Genomic DNA, 18,551 nt, shown 5'->3' with positions numbered 1-18,551 from the left:
GGATAGGTTAGAACAAGAAACTGTTAATACTGATCCTCTAGTGTTTGAGGACTCCTCTGATAACGTAACTAGTAATGATAATACATCTCCTGTAAATATAAAAGATGAAGAAGAGATAGGGGAGATAAAAGAGGAATCAGAGGAAGGAAAGGAGTCAGACATTCAAAGCCCTGTAATTCCTTGGCGTTCAATGTGCATCAGACATCCACCTGATCGCTATGAAGCTAGTATAATATGTCAGGTTAGTTCAGTACCTTCTAACTATGATGAGATCAGGATGTATCCTGAAAAGGAACAGGCATCATGGAAAGCTGCAATGAACAGGGAGTTGAAATCTTTGCAGGATCTTAAGGTCTATGAGAAAGCAAAACGGCCACCTGGTGAGCAAGTTATAGGTTGTAAATGGATATATAAAATAAAGAAGGGTGTAGATGGGACCGTAACCCATAAGGCACGTTTGGTTGCACAAGGTTTTGCCCAAACTACTGAGGATTATGATGAGGTGTTTGCACCCAGTCTGAGGGCAACTACTTTAAGAGCAGCTTTAGTGTGGGCAGCTAAAAACCAATATATGGTTAACCATGTAGATGTTGAAACTGCATATTTACATGCTCCATTGCAACATACTATTTATTTAAGATTCTATAGCCAAGATAATTAGATTATCTTGGCTATAGAATTTCCAATAAGGGTATTGAAATGGACCCAGCCAAAGTAAAAAGCATAACTGAATGGCAGCCCCCAAAGACCCACAAACAGCTCCAGAGCTTCCTAGGGTTTGCCAACTTCTACCGTCAATTTATTCCCTCTTTTGCTGAGATTGCTCTACCTCTTACAGAACTACTCAAAACGGGCAAGGGAGGGGGAAAACCGTGACCTGGTCAACCACTAGCATGGACTATAAGTTGTTAGAAAGCTTTTGAGAATTTAAAAAGAATATTTGTGGCTGAACCAGTCCTAAAGCACTCCTGCCCAGGGGAGCCCTGTGTAATTCAGGCAGATGCCAGCGATGTGGCAGTTGGAGCGGTGTTATTGCAAAAGAATAAAAGTGGGATCCTGCAATCTTGTGCTTACACCTCTAAGAAATTTATTGAAAGTGAGAGGAGATGGACAGTCTGGGAGAAGGAGGCCTTTGCTATTAGGTGGGGCTATTAAAGTGGCAAAAGGGACGTGGTGGCTCAGTGGGTTAGGATGCTGAGCTTGTAGATCAGAAGGTTGGCAGTTTGGCAGGTCGAATCCCGAGTGCCACGTAACAGAATGAGTGCCTGTTACTCATCCCAGCTTCTGCCAACCTAGCAGTTCAAAAGCACGTAAAAATGCAAGTAGAAAAATAGGGACCACTACAGTGGGAAGGTAACAGTACTCCATGCGCCTTTGGGGTCTAGTCATGCTGGCCACATGACCATGGAGACGTCCTCGGACAAGCGCTGGCACTTCGGCTTTGAAACGGAGATGACCACCGGCCCCTAGAGTTGGAAACAACTAGCACACATGTGCGGGGGAACCTTTACCTTTACCTATTAAACTGGCGGCACTACTTAGAAGGGAGCAAGGTGCCTTTTGAAGTATGGACTGATCACAAAAATTTAGAGGCACTGAAAACTCCCTGCAAATTGTCCCCAAAACATAGTACAGTATTTCAACCATTTTAACTTTACTCTAAAGTACATACTGTACCAGGAAGAAAAAACTTCCTAGCTAATGCGCTCTCCCGATTGTCACAGTAGAAAAGCGAACGCGAAGAAGTTCATGAGGCAATTATCCTCGGTCCACAAACTGTGGCCCAACTCACAGAGAAATAAGAATATTATATTGTCCTCCTCCTCTTTCTCCTCCTTGCAATTGGTATCCTAATGACTAACATTCTTATTTTGTATTACTAACTTGTTGATATGAGATAAATAAGAAGTGTATTTACATTACTAGGTGTCGGAGAAAATTGTGTAAAGGGAAAGGAGATCATCCAAAAATATGAAAATGAGAAACTTTAAATATTTAATTTAATTTTATTTTTTTGTATATATTTTATTGGTATTTTTTTAACAGAACATAAATCATTCAGTAATTTGTAAACAGTATGTTGTCTGGGTAACATTTATAAGACAATCTTTAACAATTGATTTCTATAATCTATATTCCATATGTTAATTTCAGTTGATTTCCCCTTTCCCCAAAGTATCTTTCTTTGCAAACATTAGATTTAAAGTATTCTCATTATTTTGATAAACAACAATTAAGTATATAGTTTTTCCAATATTCCTATTTGTCATTTTAGTTGCCTTATCATAAATCCTTTTACCGTGCTTATTTCAGTTTATTTCTCCCCCCAAATTCTAAATATTCTTACTAGTGACAGTTTTCCCAACAATTAACTACATTTACATTGGTGGATTTAATTCTATTTTTTCCATATAAGCCCTCTCATACTTTTATATTTCTTAATCAATAGGTAAAAAAGTAGAAAGAGAAAAGAAAAGAGGAGAGAGACGAAAAAGAGGAGAAAGAGAAGAAAGAGAAAAGAAAAAAAGACAAAAGCACTGAAATACAAAAAATAACATACTACTTAAAATATGTATCCCTCCTAATTTAATATATATTTATTCCCTCAATTATATATTTAATCTATTTAACCTTTAAGCATTCCATTCACTAGATCTAATCATCTAATCCTTTAGCTCTAATTCAAAACACATTTTTATGCTTTTATCATCACATTTAAATAACTAAAACATTTGCTTTGTTTAAATCATTTCAACTTTTTTTTTACAGAAAGGAAAAAAAACATATTGTATTAGTTTAAAAAAATCATCCCTCTAAGAGTAATATATTCCTATGTTTTTCCATCTCTTTAGCCATATTCAAACAAATGTTTCTTTTTAAAGTGTTCTCTCTGATAAGTCCCATCATCTATTTTCTTGGTTTCCATTTTAATCTTTTTTCTCTGGCCATTGCCTCTCTTAATCAATGTATCTTGCTGCATCATTCGTTTCTCTGTAAAGTATTTTTTCCTCATTCTTTTTCTTATCTTCAAAGTTGCTTGGATGGATTGAAATATCTCCCACTTGAATTAAATCATGATTTTTTTATTTTATACGGTTCCATCTTTAAGTCTCTATCCTCAGAATTATGTTCAGTCATCTCTACTGTATTTTTCTGGGTAATTTCTTGGAGTGAAATTAAGTTGGAGAAAAGTTGATTCATACTCTCAAAATTGTTCTGTATTTCTTTGTAGTTTAAAATAATTGTCTTTTGAAATGGTTGCCGCTTATCATATGTTTCCTTTTGTGAAGTATTCATTGCTTCAGATTTGTTAGTCTCACTTTATTTACACAGCTGTACTTTTTAAGAACTTTGAAGGTCAGAGAGAAAAATCCTCACCCACCATTAGGTGTCAGCATTTGCTCCTTTTTCAGATCTTTCTAGTCTTTTTTTCGCTGCTTCCAGTAGCCAAAAGGAGGGAGTAGAAACCCCCTCCTTTTTCCCCCCGAGATCTCTTATTTTTGGGGCTTTTTTCTTCAGGAAAATAGGTAGGATAGAGAAAATCAATATTCTTACCCAGATTCAAGCATGCTGTTTAAAATCTGCTTAATATAAAGCTTGTGACTTTCGTTGTTTTCAGCTATGGCTGGACAATGGAGTTAGCCAGCCTTTTCTTCTGTTGGTTTCTGGAAGGCTTCTCCTGGGCCGTTTGGGGAGACCGCCATCTCTCCTAAGTCCCTGGGATTCCTTCATTTCACCTCTTCAGAGTGGGTTCTGGCCCCTTAGGGTCCCCAACAGAAAGAAATTTCAGCCAAAGGGTTCGGCATTCCAAATCTTCCGACTGCTCCACTGGAAACAGGAACAGGAAGTCTAAACTTTTAATTTTAATATCAATGTAAAATGAAAGCTGGTAAAATATATAAGGTGTTTGATGTCTTAAAGATGGAATGTTAAAATATAAAATATACAAAAGTATTGGCAGATATAAGAAAACTATGGAAGGATAGCAATGAAAAATTACACAAATATGAGCTGTCACTACTGTGACCACTGCCTGTGGATGGCCTTCGGTTAGGCTGAAACAGGAAATAAGATTTGTCCCATGTTTGGGGCCTAGCAAGATAATCTAAATAGTTAACAAACATTTAACATATATATGAATGATAAAAATCAACCAGAGACCGGCCTTTTCCAGCAAAGCCCCAACCACTGTGATTATAAACGAGCAAGCTTGTCACGAACAGGCCACACCCACATTCCACAATTTGACCGTTATAACTGCCATACAAGTGTATGTACTGACTCCCTTGTCATTCAGCCCTTGCTCTGATGATGTCAACAGTTTGTTGACGAAAGCTCAGCAATAAAGAAGAATTTTCTCTTATATCCCGGAGTTCATCGTTTTTATTTTTACTAACTTCAAATGTCTACACCTGGGATTCTAGTTTTTAAATTTATATATATATATATGTGTGTGTGTGTGTGTGTGTGTGTGTGTGTGTGTGTGTGTGTACTATTCCACAATATAAGTGCCTCAGAAATAGCGTCTGCCCTATGGAATCAACTGCCAACGGAACTCCGGACTGCCCCCGACCTTCGTTCATTTCGCCGGGACCTAAAAACCTGGCTCTTTGAGCTATCTGGTCTGGACTGAGGGGTTTAATGTTTTTAAATTGTGATTTAATTTTTGTGGCTAGACTTAATTTATTTTAATTTATTTTACTTTTATATTGGATTGTTTTTAAATTTTGCCTTGTAAACCGCCCTGAGTCCTTTGGGAATAGGGCGGTATATAAACTGAATAAATAAATAAATAAAATAAATGAGAAGTATGTTAATTTAGATAAGAGACAATATGTATTAAAGGAAACAAGAGAGAAGAAATATTGGTTACAACAATTTGGAGATTTGTAATAATATGTATTTGTCTGAAATGGAACTATTGTAACTCTGACACCATGTTGCTTTTTAAAGATACTATTGTAATATTGGAAAATCAATTTTTTTTAAGTAGCTGATGGATGCGGGTTCCAATGTACATGGGTATATTTGGAAAGTTATGTTCAGCAGAAAGCATATGTGGAAAGTAGGTCAGCAGAGAGTCAGCAAACATCAGCAGAAGTCAGGAAAAGTCAGCAGACCATCTGACTACAGTCTTAGAACAAGAAACGGTATAAAAGGTTGGGACTGGACCTGATTGATTTGCCATTGGCCTATTGCTGTCCTATTGGATTCTGCTATTGTCATATGGTCCTCACTGCAATGGGTTATTGATGTAAGTAATGCTATGTTATTATACTATGTTCCAAATTATTAGAAAAATAAACCTCTGAATCTTAAAGTAAGAATTATTGATTTGAGTTGCTGTCTCTTGTCTTTTCCATTGGGTTTTTTCCACAACACAGCAAATGGAGTTAGGAATTGCTTTGAGCAAACAAAATATATGCTGTACCTAAAAGGTACTATATTGCCACCAATTGTTTCAAAATACCATTGCTTATGTTATCTGTTTTTATTCTTAAGAATTTACTGTTGCGTAACCATGCCCCCTTATATAAAAATAAAATTAAAATGAACCTTTCATTTATTATGATTCATTATGAGATCATTATTCTGGCAATGGTTTCCAAGACAGGATAGAAACCTTTGTAGCCCAGCCATGTGAAATTAGAATCATGCTATTAGCCTACAGCAAAATTTTCAGTTTTCCACCAAAAAACTTTGCAAGAAAAGGGCAAAAAAATCACTATCTTCACAGAGGTTTGTAATCACAGCTTTGGATGAATAGAAGGTTTTTTCAAATAAAATTAGAGTATTCTGAATAATTCATGGTGTTCAGGCTTTGGACTGTCTACACAGCACTTAAGGAATGATACCTTTTGTGATTTATCTTAGCAGTCTTTGATAGACTGTCTTGATGACATTCTAATATTTTTACCTTGCTATGATCCTAAAACTCAGGTGAAAGCTATTTTGAAATATATTTGAGGCTGTCACCCTTACACTAAATTGAGAAGTGCACTTTCAGTCTTTGCAAAGCTAAGTAAACATTTAAGCTATACAAATCATCAGGGCTTTTTTTCTCATAGAACGCTCAGAACGGCATTCCGGCACCTTTTTTTGGGGAAAAAAAAGCTCCCTCTGAAAGCCTATTGCAGGGCTAGGCAATCTTGGCCCTTTTTTATGACTTGTGGACTTCAACTCCCAGAAATCCTGATCCAGCCATGCTGAGGGGAAAGGGAGAAGTTTCCAAGCTGAGCCATGCTGGCTCAGGAATTCTGGGAGCTGAAGTCCTTGAGTCATAAAAGAGCCTGCACTAGAGGAGTACATTAAAATTATTTACAGGGTTACTTCTTTAGGAACTAAAATTTTAGAATCTAAAACAGCTAATTCAAAAAAGCCAACAGGAAAGAACCTCACATTTTTCATCTGCTTCTAAAACATAAAGTCAGGGCTTTTTTTCTCATAGAATGCTCAGAATGGCGTTCTGGCACCCTTTTTTGCACACACACAGACAAAAGCTTTTGCACAAGCTATGCTCCTCCCTCTATTGGCTTTCGAAAGCCTATTGGCTTTTGAAAGCCAATAGGAATTGCTGCTGAGCGTGCCAAAAGACCTGGCCAGCAAACATTGCACCGGCATGTTGTCTGCAGTGAAGATGAGTTGGCAGGAACTTTGCATCCCTCCCTGCTGCCCAACTACATCATCTCAACTAGGTAAGTAAGAGAGGACAAGGAGTGGGAGGTGGGTTCTGAAGAGTCCATGTGCACTCCTTCCTTGTGCTCACCCATGTCAGCCAGGCTGGTGGCCCACCTGGTGCTGGACCTGTGCCACTGTCGCCTCGCCCTCATTGTTTGTCTTTGGGAGTTCTTAATAATAGATATATGAGACAAGAGAATAACTCGAATGAAGACATAGAAACAAGTGTATAAATAAGGGAATTTGAAAATAGTTTGGTTTCAATAGTTGAAAATCCATTGGAAGGAATAGATACCTTAATAAAAAAGATGAATAGCTAGATTTAAATTAGTAGAAAATGAAAATGTTACAAAAATATGAGCATGAAGATCAAAAATAATTAGCTGGGAAAAAAGATTTTAGATTTAGAAAAGCTAGTCCTTACTTAATGTTCCTAATTGGAATTGGCAATTCTACCACTAAGTAAAGTGATTGCTGAATAGGAAATCACCTAATCACAATTTTGCTTTACAGCCGGAAAGAGACAAAATTATTCAGTTTCATACCTTTGGCTTTATTTGCCTCTTGACCACTTCTGCACTTTCTGCTCAAGTACCTGCTTACTGTCTTGTACACATTGAAAGCAATGCAATTGCTGTCATCACTTCATATCAGATACTACTCTGGATCTCTTTGATTTTATGGATTTGTTGACTGCAGATGTTTCTATATGATTAAAAATAGTGTGACCCCAAATAATGTGTACCTATATCACGTGCAGCTGTTTTTGATAGAAACAATTTTAAAATATGCTATATATAATTTGCACACTTTAAAAACTTTCTTTTTCTTTCTCTCTCCAAATCTTTTACCTGCTGCATAAACTTCAGGTGTTTCAGATTAATAATGTTCCAGCGGTGCTATTTATAGTGAGTATTGTGAGATTTCCTATGATATGTGGCAGGCATTATTCACTCACTAGATAACTAGATAGCAAAGTAATGGGATTAGTAAATCTGTCATAAAATGAATCAAAGAAATAGTTCACCCGTCAGAAAGTCACAACCTGTCTTATTTGACATATTTGACTTTTATTAGGTTGTCTGCAGTACAGGAGCTGATGTGTACAGTCCATTTGAAGACTGAGAGTTAAAAAGGGTTGCTTTGCTCTAAGAAAGAACAGTAAGTACAGTGTGTTGCTCCAATTTTGTGCCTCATTATTTTTTCTCCTTCAAGAAATTGCAGGTAAACTATGTTGTGTTGTGCAATTTTTGACTTAAATGATACAATCTAGATGATTTTTTTGCTTTTAGCTTTTCATTCCATGTACTTTTTCTGGGCATCTCTTTAGAAAGATAAAATCACTCTTGAGTGGAGCTGAAATCCTGGTGACTTCATATATATATCAAATGTACATTGTAATTGTACATTTCTTGACACAATAGAAATCTAGTTTGTCTTCAAAGTTTCTTCCACTTCCTTGAGATTATCCAAGAAATTTTGTTTAATCTACTTTTAAATTTTAATTTAAAACACTACTTCTTATATTTTAAAGAAATGGAAGCAGCTAAACATGTCAAAATTCACTGTAAATAAACCTGTGCATTATGCACTGATGAAACACAACCATAAAAAGTAATAATTTTTTAATAAAGAACAGTCTACTTCCTCAACATGTAAAAAATAACACCACAATTTCATTGGCTGTTTTCACTCAAAGCCTCCTTAATCTGTGTGCTTTCTTTATCCATTGTTAGGATCCCCTCAAAAATAGCTCAGGTTTTTTTTCCTCTTGCTTTCTATATTGAGTCATTAACCAATTAGTTTATTTCCCTCCATACACCTTTTCCAAAGTATGATTTTCACTATAATCAAAATAATAGAAGAACTGAGACAGACTATAAGTTTGTAGTAACATGCAGACACATATGTATACCTCTCCTTTCTGTCCTGATCAGTGTACATTTGAGGAACTCATAGCAGCATGACAGAACACAATTAAAATTGCTAGTTTCTGGGCAAGATCTCTGTATGTATGTATATATATAAAGGTAAAGGTCCCCCTGCACATGCATGCTAGTTGTTTCCAACGATAGGGGCTGGTGCTCATCTCCGTTTCAAAGCCGAAGAGCCAGCGTTTGTCCGAGGACGTCTCCGTGGTCATATATATCTTTGGTCATTCGGGTTTTTCCAAAAAATTTACACACACACACACACACACACACACACACACACAAATCTTGTATTTTGTATTTTAAATTTTATGTTTTTAGTATGACTTATTTTAATTGTTTTGCCTCTGACACAAACAATCAAAATGCAATTCTTTTTTCCCATTTGCCTCAAAGTTTCGTCTATAATCTAATCTGTTACCTAAATACTTACAGTCCTGTTTGTATGGTCTTCTGTGGTTTCACCCTGAATTATTAATTAATCAAACCTTGATAAATACTCTTATCCATTTATATCAAGTGGTCTCCTGTTTCCTTAAGTGATTCTTTTCTCACCTTTTGACCCATTATAAGTTTTTCTTACTTAATTCAAACTTTTTTTCCTGAAAAGCCATTTTTATGAACTCTTTGACAAAGCCCTTTACTTCCTAAACATAATCAAATCTAAACATGTGTAACTGAAAAGTCATTTTTAATACCTCTGCTCTTCCAATATTATTTCTCTTTTATTTAATTTAAATGTGAACTCTTTGAAGGAGCTATCTGTTCTTTGTAGCCTATGAAGTCCCATTACCTATGGCTTTCAGCCGAATAAATAAATAAATATGTAAGGACCTGCCTCAACTAGATCTCCCAAGAACTCTTGAAACAGGCATCTTTTCAAAAGGAACTTTTATTGAGAGTTAGTGATGGCAAGAGAGCAAAGTAAGAGCAGAGCAAAGTAAATAATATTCCCCATGCAAGCATGCTCCCCCAACAGTATGGCAAAGCCCTGAAAATACATAGGCAAAAGCAAGAAAGGGAAAGATGAGAGGACTGAAGGCAAATAAATTTGAGGGGCTCTGACAAAATACTAATATTGGAAAAACAGAGTTCAGCAGCCAAAAAAGCTAATATAATCCTGGGTTGTATAAACAGAGGCATAGAATCAAGATCATGCGAAGTATTAGTACTGCTTTATAAAAACCTAGTAAGACCACACTTGGAATACTGCAACCAATTTTGGTCACCATACTATAAAAAAGGTGTTGAGACTTTGGGAAAAATTCAGAGAACAGCAACTAAGATGATCAAAGGCCTAGAGACTAAAACATATGAAGAACAGCTGCAGGACTTGGGTTTGGCTAGTCTAAAGAAAAGAAGAAATAGAGGTGACATGATAGCAGTATTCCAGTATTTGAGGGGCTGCTCAAAGAAGAGGGGGTCAAATTATTCTCCAAAGTACCAGAAGGCAGGATAAGAAATAATGGTTGGAAACTGATTAAAGAGAGAAGCAACCTGGAATTAAGGAGAAACTTCCTAAGAGTGAGGACAAGTAACTAGTGGAACAGCTTGCCTTCAGAAATCGTGGGTACTCCATCACTGGAGATTTTTAAGAAGAGATTAGACAGTCACTTGTCTGAAATGGTATAGGTTATCCTGCTTGAGCAGGGGGCTGGACTAGAAGACCTCCAAGGTCCCTTCCAGCTCTATTCTATTCTATTCTATTCTATTCTATTCTATTCTATTCTATTCTATTCTATTCTATTCTATTCTATTCTATTCTATTCTATTCTATTCTATTCTATTCTATTCTATTCTATTCTAATTTTTTTTCGTATATAAGCTTTTTATTGTTTTTTCCCCTCTACATACATATGTTAGTTTTTCAAACAGCGTGTGATCTGGGTTCATATAACACTAATACATAGTCAAGTCCTACTCTTTGGTTCTCTCTTATAGCCACTTGTAGAATAAATTCCAGCTTTGGTAGTATTCTGTTTCTTCGTCTTTCAACCTCACAGTTAATCTGTCCATCTCCGCGCATTCCAGTATCTTTTTTTATTAGTTCTTCTTCTGAAGGTATTCGTTCATTCTTCCAGCATTGTGTATAACTTATTCTTGCTGTGGTTATAATATGTAAAACCAAATATAGATTTTGTTTATTAATCTTTTCTGGTACTATACCTAATTTAAAAAAATCAGGATTAAATACTACATGTTCTCCTAATATTTTCTCTAGCCAAGCATGTATTTTTTCCCAATATGCCTTTACTTTGTCACATGTCCACCAAATATGTACCTAAATTATGTTTACATTTCCAACATTTACCTGATACATTTTTAAACATTTTTGCTAATCTTGCTGGAGGCAAGTGCCATCTATAAAACATTTTATAGAGATTTTCTTTATATGCAGTTGACATTGTCAATTTATAATTTCTCTTCCATAATTCTTGCCATTTTTCTAATTCTATATTATAACCAAAGTTTTTCGCCCACCTTATCATTGCGTAGCAGAGTGAGTGCCTGTTACTCGTCCCAGCTTCTGCCAACCTAGCAGTTCGAAAGCATGTAAAAATGCAAGTAGAAAAATAGGGACCACTACGGTGGGAAGCTAACAGCGTTCCATGCGCCTTTGGCGTCTAGTCATGCTGGCCACATGACCATGGAGACATCCTCGGACAAATGCTGGCTCTTCGGCTTTGAAACGGAGATGAGCACCGGCCCCTATCGTTGGAAACAACTAGCACGCATGTGTTGGGGAACCTTTACCTTTATCATTGTCTCTTTTTTTTATTAAAGAGTTTTACAAAAAAAATTTTACAATACATATCCCCAAAACCCACCCACCCCAAACCACCCCCCTTCCCCCCACTTCCCAGAGCTGAATACAGGGTCATAGATATAATAATCATATTCGAACTAAAATTATCCATTATAAAATTAACCAAATTCATAATGCGCTTTAACTCCCCTTTAACATTTGATACATTCAAATTATTAAAAACATAATAATAATAATTTAAACAAAAATATAATCAATACTAATACTAAAATTAATAACAATCTAAAATCTACTCATAAGCTAAATGGAACTTTTTTAGTCCCATATTTATTCTGAATATAATCTATCCATCTCCTCCAAACTGAAATATATCTTTCTTGCGAGTTATCCTTCAAATAAGCAGAAATCTTAGACATTTCTGCAAGATTTGATACCTTAAGTACCCATTCTTCTATAGTAGGCAAACTATCCTTCTTCCAATATTGTCCCACCAGTAACCGTGCTGCTGTTATCAAGTTCAACATCAAATTGATTTCTTTAGTATCACAATCTACAACAATACCCAATAAAAACAATTGTGCAGAAAAATTTATCTTTCTCTTAAAAATCTTTTGAATGTTCCACCAAATTTTAATCCGAAAAGCTTTTATATTTCTACAAGTCCACCACATATGAAAATAAGTAGCATCTAAACTACCACATCTCCAGCATTTAGACTGTAGGTTAGCATACATGTTAGACAACTTTTTGGGATCCAAATGCCATCTATACAACATTTTATAAAAATTTTCTCTTAAATTTTGAGCCTGAGTAAATTTAACATTTCTGACCCAGATTACCTCCAAAGTATCCAACGGAATTGGTTCCTGTATGTTTTGTGCCCACTTTATCATACAATCTTTAACTAATTCCGTTTCCGAGTCCAATTCAATTAAACATTATATATCCACTTTATATGTGCACGATTTAAATCTCTAATTTGTTTTACTAAGTTTTCATCTGTAATTGTAACGCCAACCTTCTGATCCAGCTTCCACCTAGCTTTCAGTTGTGTGTATTGGAACCAAGAGTAACTTATGTTTTCTTGTTTTAACTCATCTAATGATTTAAGTTGCCAATTATTCCCTTCCAATCTAAGTAATTCCTTATAGGAAAACATATCCAAACTCACTCCCATAGATACACATTCTATCGTGTGTCCGGGAATTCCCCAAATCGGTATTTTATAATTTAACTTATAATAATACTTTTTCCAGACACGCAGCAAGGCACTTCTAAGAATATGAGATTTAAAAGCACTATCTACCTTTTTATCATAAAGCAAATATGCATGCCATCCATAAACCAAATCCCAACCCTCAAGGTGAAGTATTCTTTTATTAGTTAAATTAAGCCAATTGCTAACCCATGTCATGACCACCGCATCATAATACAATTTCAAGTTAGGCACCTTGAGTCCCCCTCTTTCCCTAGCATCTTGCAGAATCTTAAATTTAACTCTTGGTTTCTTCCCCACCCAGATAAATTTATTAATACCCTTCTGCCATTCATCAAGGTTGGCATCCTTTTTCAATATAGGTATCAATTGAAACAAAAAAAGAAACTTCGGCAGAACATTCATTTTAACAGCTGTGATTCTTCCCAATAGAGATAATTGTAATTTTTTCCAATTATTTAAATCCTTTTGTATCTTCAACCATAGTGTTTCATAGTTATTCTTATATAATTTTGCATTTGAAGCTGCAGTATACACTCCCAAATACTTAACCTTTTTTACTATTTCAAAACCTGTTAGTTTAATTAACATTTCCCTTTCACTCATAGACATATTCTTAGACAATATCTTAGTCTTATTACTATTTACCTTAAACCCTGAAACCTTACCATACTGAGTTATAATTTCCATCAAATCTACTGTATAACCGATTGTATCGGTTGAGATAATGTCACAACCAAGTCATCAGCAAAAGCTCTCAATCTATAATCATTCTGTTTTATCTTAATTCCCTTTATCATAGAGGACTCTCGAATTTTAATTAATAAAATCTCTAACGTTAATACAAACAACAATGGTGATAGGGGGCATCCCTGTCTTGTACCTTTTTCAATTTTAAACATCTCTGTTAACCCCCCATTAATTATAATTTGTGCAGTTTGTTGTTGATATATAGCTTTAATAGAATGTAAGAATCCTTCTCCAAAATACATTTCCTCAACAACTCTAAATAAAAATTGCCAATTCAATTGATCAAAAGCTTTTTCTGCATCCAAAAATATCAATGCTGCAGGGACTTGGTTGTTCTTATCCAAATATTCAAGCAAATTTACAATTTGTCTTACATTATATTTCATATACCTTCCAGATATAAATCCCTATTGATCACTATGAATCATTTGCTTTAAAACTTGCATTAATCTATTAGCCAATACTTTGGCAAAGATCTTATAATCTATATTCAAAAGCGATATAGGTCTATAATTTTTAGGTTGAGTAAGGTCTTGATCCTCCTTTGGAATCAACGATACAAAGGCTGTCCTCCAAAATGGAGGAACTGCTCCTCCAATCTGAATTTCATTAAACAACATCTTTAAAGGTTCAATCATTTCAACCAACAACATTTTATAATAAATTGCTGTTAATCCATCTGTTCCCGGGGCCTTGCCCACTTTCAATTGTTTAATAGCTAAAGAGATTTCCTCTGATGTTATTAAGCGGTTCATCTCAAGTTGTTGTTCTTTTGAAAGTCTAGGAAAATGTGCTTCCTGTAAATATTTATCTATATCTAAAGCTTTTATGTTTCCTCTAGAATATAATTTCGAGTAAAAATCTAAAAAACTCCACTTAATCAATTTTTGTTGATAGACTTCTTTTCCTTTATATTCTATTTTATCTATAGTACGTAATTTCTGTTTCTTCCTTAATTGATAAGCCAGCCACCTACCAGGCTTATTAGCGTTACAAAAAGCATTATGCCTAGCATAACGACTTGGTCAGCCATTAGCATGCTAAATTGTTCTTTCAATAAATGTATTGCGGTCCTTAAATTATTATCCAATGGATTCAAAATAAAAACATTCTCCTTAGATTTAATCTCTTCCTCAAGATCTTTACGTTTTTGCATTTGCTTACGCCTATAAGCATTATTCATATAAATCAAGACTGCTTTCATGTAAGCTTTACTAGCATCCCAAAACATTCCCATTGATGTACCTTTATGCATATTTATAACAAAAAATTCTTTCAGATGTTCTCTACATTTCTGCAAAAACACCTCATTTGTAAATAGATTTTCATTCAATCTCCAGGATCCTCTATTATCATCTTCAGCAAAGAACTCCAACCAAACAGGACTATGATCCGACAATGTTCTAGGAAAAATCTTAACGTTCTTAACCCTAGAGAGAAGATCAGTAGTAATTAAAATAAAATCAATCCTAGAGATTTGTGTCTATCAGAAAAAAAGTAAAATCTCTCTCCTTCATATTCCTTTCCCGCCATACATCTCTTAGCTCCAAATCCTCCTTCAAATAAAAAAAGGCTTTGGGCAGTTTTGAATAATTAGAAGGGTTTTTAAAAGATCCCTTCTTATCATCAAATGAGTCCAAAACTCCATTCCAGTCCCTCATCATAATAACAGATTTGTAATCCAATTCAATTAATCTTTGATGTAAAAATTTTAGAAACTTTTGCTGTTGTTGATTTGGAGCCCTTTATCATTGTCTCTTTAGTTTGTTCACTTTCCATCTCTAAACTTAACAAAAAAGTATACATTAATTAATTTTTCATCAGAAGTTAATAATATCTTATCAAATACAGTTTGATCTTTATAGAATACATACAGTTTCATATTTTTATATCTACTTAGTATTTGTAAACGTGTCCACCATGACATGTTGATACCCCAATTTTCCAGCTCTTGTATCGATTTTAATGTCCCATCAGTAGTTAAAATATCTCTATAAGTCCAAGTTTTTTCAAAATCTAACAGATTTGTGTGTGAAAAAGCTTCAATTGTAGATAACCACCCTGGAATTTTTACATATATTTTCGTTTTAATTTTTTCCCATACTGTTATCAAAGCATTTCTAATACAGTGATTTTGAAAATATTTATGAATTTTGTTTTTACCATACCACAAATAAGCATGCCACCCCAATTGTAAATCATGTCCCTCCAAGTATACCAACCTTTTGTTCCTAAGCATTATCCATTCTTTCACCCATGTTAATACAGATGCTTGATAATACAAAGCCCACTCAGGTAGGCCAAAGCCTCCATTTTCTTTAGTATCTTGCAAGGTTTTTATCTTTATTCTAGCTTTCTTTCCTTGCCATACAAACTTCAAAATTAATGAATTCAACTCTTGAAAAAAAAATTCCCAAGTTTTATCGGAATTGTTTGAAACAAAAATAAAATCTTAGGCAATAAATTCATTTTAACTGTAGCAATTCTTTCTAATAATGACAATTTTAAATTCTTCCACTTTTCCAAATCTAGCTTCATTTGTTTCAATAACCTTGTGTAATTATCTTCTTGTATTGTTGAGCACTTAGCTGATAAATATATACCCAAATATTTAACCTTTTTCACTATCTGTACCTCTTATTACTTCTGAAATTCAGCTTTTTTGATAATCCGTAAGATTCTTAACTATTATCTTGGTTTTCTCTTTATTTATTTTTAATCCTGCTATTTCACCATATTGCTCTATTTTCCCCCACAATTTTGGGATCATCTCCAAGGTTTCTTCCAAAATAAATACTAAATCATCAGCAAATGCTTGTAATTTATATGTTTCACCCTTTATCCCCAACCCTCTCATCTCTGTATCTTGTCTTATATTTCGATTTAAAACTTCCAAAGTGAAGATGAATAACAGGGGGGATGAAGGGCATCCTTGCCTTGTGCCTTTCCTTATTTCAAAGCTCTCAGTGCAATCTCCATTTACAATCACTTTGGCTGTTTGTTTGTTATATATTGTTTTTACCATATTTATAAAATTCTGTCCAAAGTCCATCATTTGTAATTGATGAAACATAAATTTCCATGAAAGATTATCAAATGCTTTTTGAGCATCTAAAAATATTAATGCCATTTGTTTCCCTGGATGTAGCTCATAGTATTCCAATACATCTATTATCACTCTTAAGTTATTTTTAATTTGTCTGTTTGGTAAAAAAAACATTTTGATCTGGGTGTATAAATTCAACCAAGTATTTTTTCAATATCTCCACCATTATTGAAGTAAAAATTTTATAATCCACATTGAGCAATGAAATCGGTCCATAGTTCTTAATCTGAGTTAAATCTACATTGGATGTCACCTGAATTGGTACCCAGCTCAGTGGCAGGGAGCTGGTGGACTGGACACTTTTGACCTTCCAGTTTTCATCTCTAGACTGATGGACTATGGGACTGCCTGACTGGACTTACCTGGACAAATGGTTTATCTATCTTACTCCAGCACAGACTTATTTGTGCTCAGGGGTGCCCCCCCTTCCTGGGCGTGACCCGCCTTCCATTCCATCATTCCTCTTGATGACGGGCCCAATTATTGGAACCCCGAGAGATGGTTGGGCAGGGACAGGAGCCTCTATCGCAAATTTAACAAGAGGCCCCTGGCGTGTTTTTTAGCAAAATATTTTGTGGGGTTAGGGAGGGGGTGGGTTTACAGGTTTGGTTGGAAACTGGGGGGGTTCCACCAACCGTTTCTCAGACCAGGACAGGGATTGATCGCGCCGTGGTGAGGGATGGGTTGGGGGCCCATGGGCCCCTGGAGCGGGGTGTGGGATTGCCTAGTCCCACGGCGGTAGGGAATGGCTGCAGGTGTATGAACAGAGGGCCGTATCGATATCCGGGAGTGCGTCCCTGCTGCCTCCAAGCGGTGATGCGCTCTGACCCTCTGATTTCGGCCCGTGGTACCAGGAGCAAAGATGAGCAGCCACCTGAGCTCAGGCTCATGTATTTCAATGCCAGGTCTGTAATGAATAAGGCTCCTCTCATTCGTGAGTTGATTGAGGAGGAGCATGTGGACCTGGCTTGCATTACGGAGACCTGGTTGGGCCCAGAGGGCAGGGTCCCCCTGGTTGATCTTTGCCCATCAGGCTTCCGGGTGCTGCACCAGCCTCAGGCTCAGGGTAGGGGCAGTAGTTGCGAGGGAGACCTTATGTCCGCAGGAGGCCACCATAGTCCAGATAGTCGGGTGTGAGTCCCTCCTCCTGAGATGTGGCCCTAGAGCTCAGTTGGGCTTGCTGCTGGTGTACTTTTCACCTAGTCGCGTAGCAGCAGCCCTGCCTGGGCTTCTCGATATCCTCTCAGGGTTGGTGGTTGAGTTCCCCAAACTTATGGTTTTGGGTGACTTCAACCTACCATCCCTGGGGGGATCATCTGAGTTAGCTCGGGAGTTCATGGCTTCCATGATGGCCATGGACCTGATGCAGGTTATTCAGGGCCCAACTCATGGGGGGGTCACACGCTCAATTTGGTTTTTCTATCCGGATGGTGGTTAGATGATCTTGGGGGGGTTCCCCAATTATTATACCCCTGTCATGGACCGATCATCATCTCCTGCGGCTGGTCTTCCATTTTGCCACTCCCCATTGTGGGGTCGCTGAGCCAATGAGATGGTTCCACCCTAGACACCTGATGGACCCTGAGTGGTTCCAGGTGGCACTTGGGCCCCCACCTGCCTCCTTTGCCCACAGCTCGGTCGATGCCCTTGTGGAAGCCTGGGAAAGGGCAACCACAGATGCACTCGACCAAGTTGTACCCATGCAGCCCTTGACCCGGCACAGATCCCAATGGGCTCTATGGTTCTCCATGGAGCTCCAGGAGATGAAGCGTCGGAGATGGGGCCTAGAGAGCTGTTGGAGATCCAGCCGATCCGAATCCGACCGGTTACGACTAAGGTCATTCATGAGAACTTATCTCGCGGTGATGAGGGTAGCAAGGTCTAACCACTTTGCCACCCTCATCACATCCACAGATAATCGCCCGGCCGCCCTGTTTAGAGTAACTCGCTCCCTCCTTAATCAGGAGGTGAGGGAGGAGCCCTTGCAGGGTCGTGCCGAGGAGTTTAGTGGATTTCTGTCGGACAAAATCGCTCGGATCCAGACCGGTCTGGACTCCAACTGGGCAGAGTCTGACGATGAGGATATGGGCAGTCTTGTCGATG

This window comes from Vipera ursinii, assembly GCF_947247035.1.
Source record: "Vipera ursinii genome assembly, chromosome: 6".
NCBI lineage: Eukaryota > Metazoa > Chordata > Lepidosauria > Squamata > Viperidae > Vipera > Vipera ursinii.
This window is presented reverse-complemented; position numbering follows the sequence as displayed.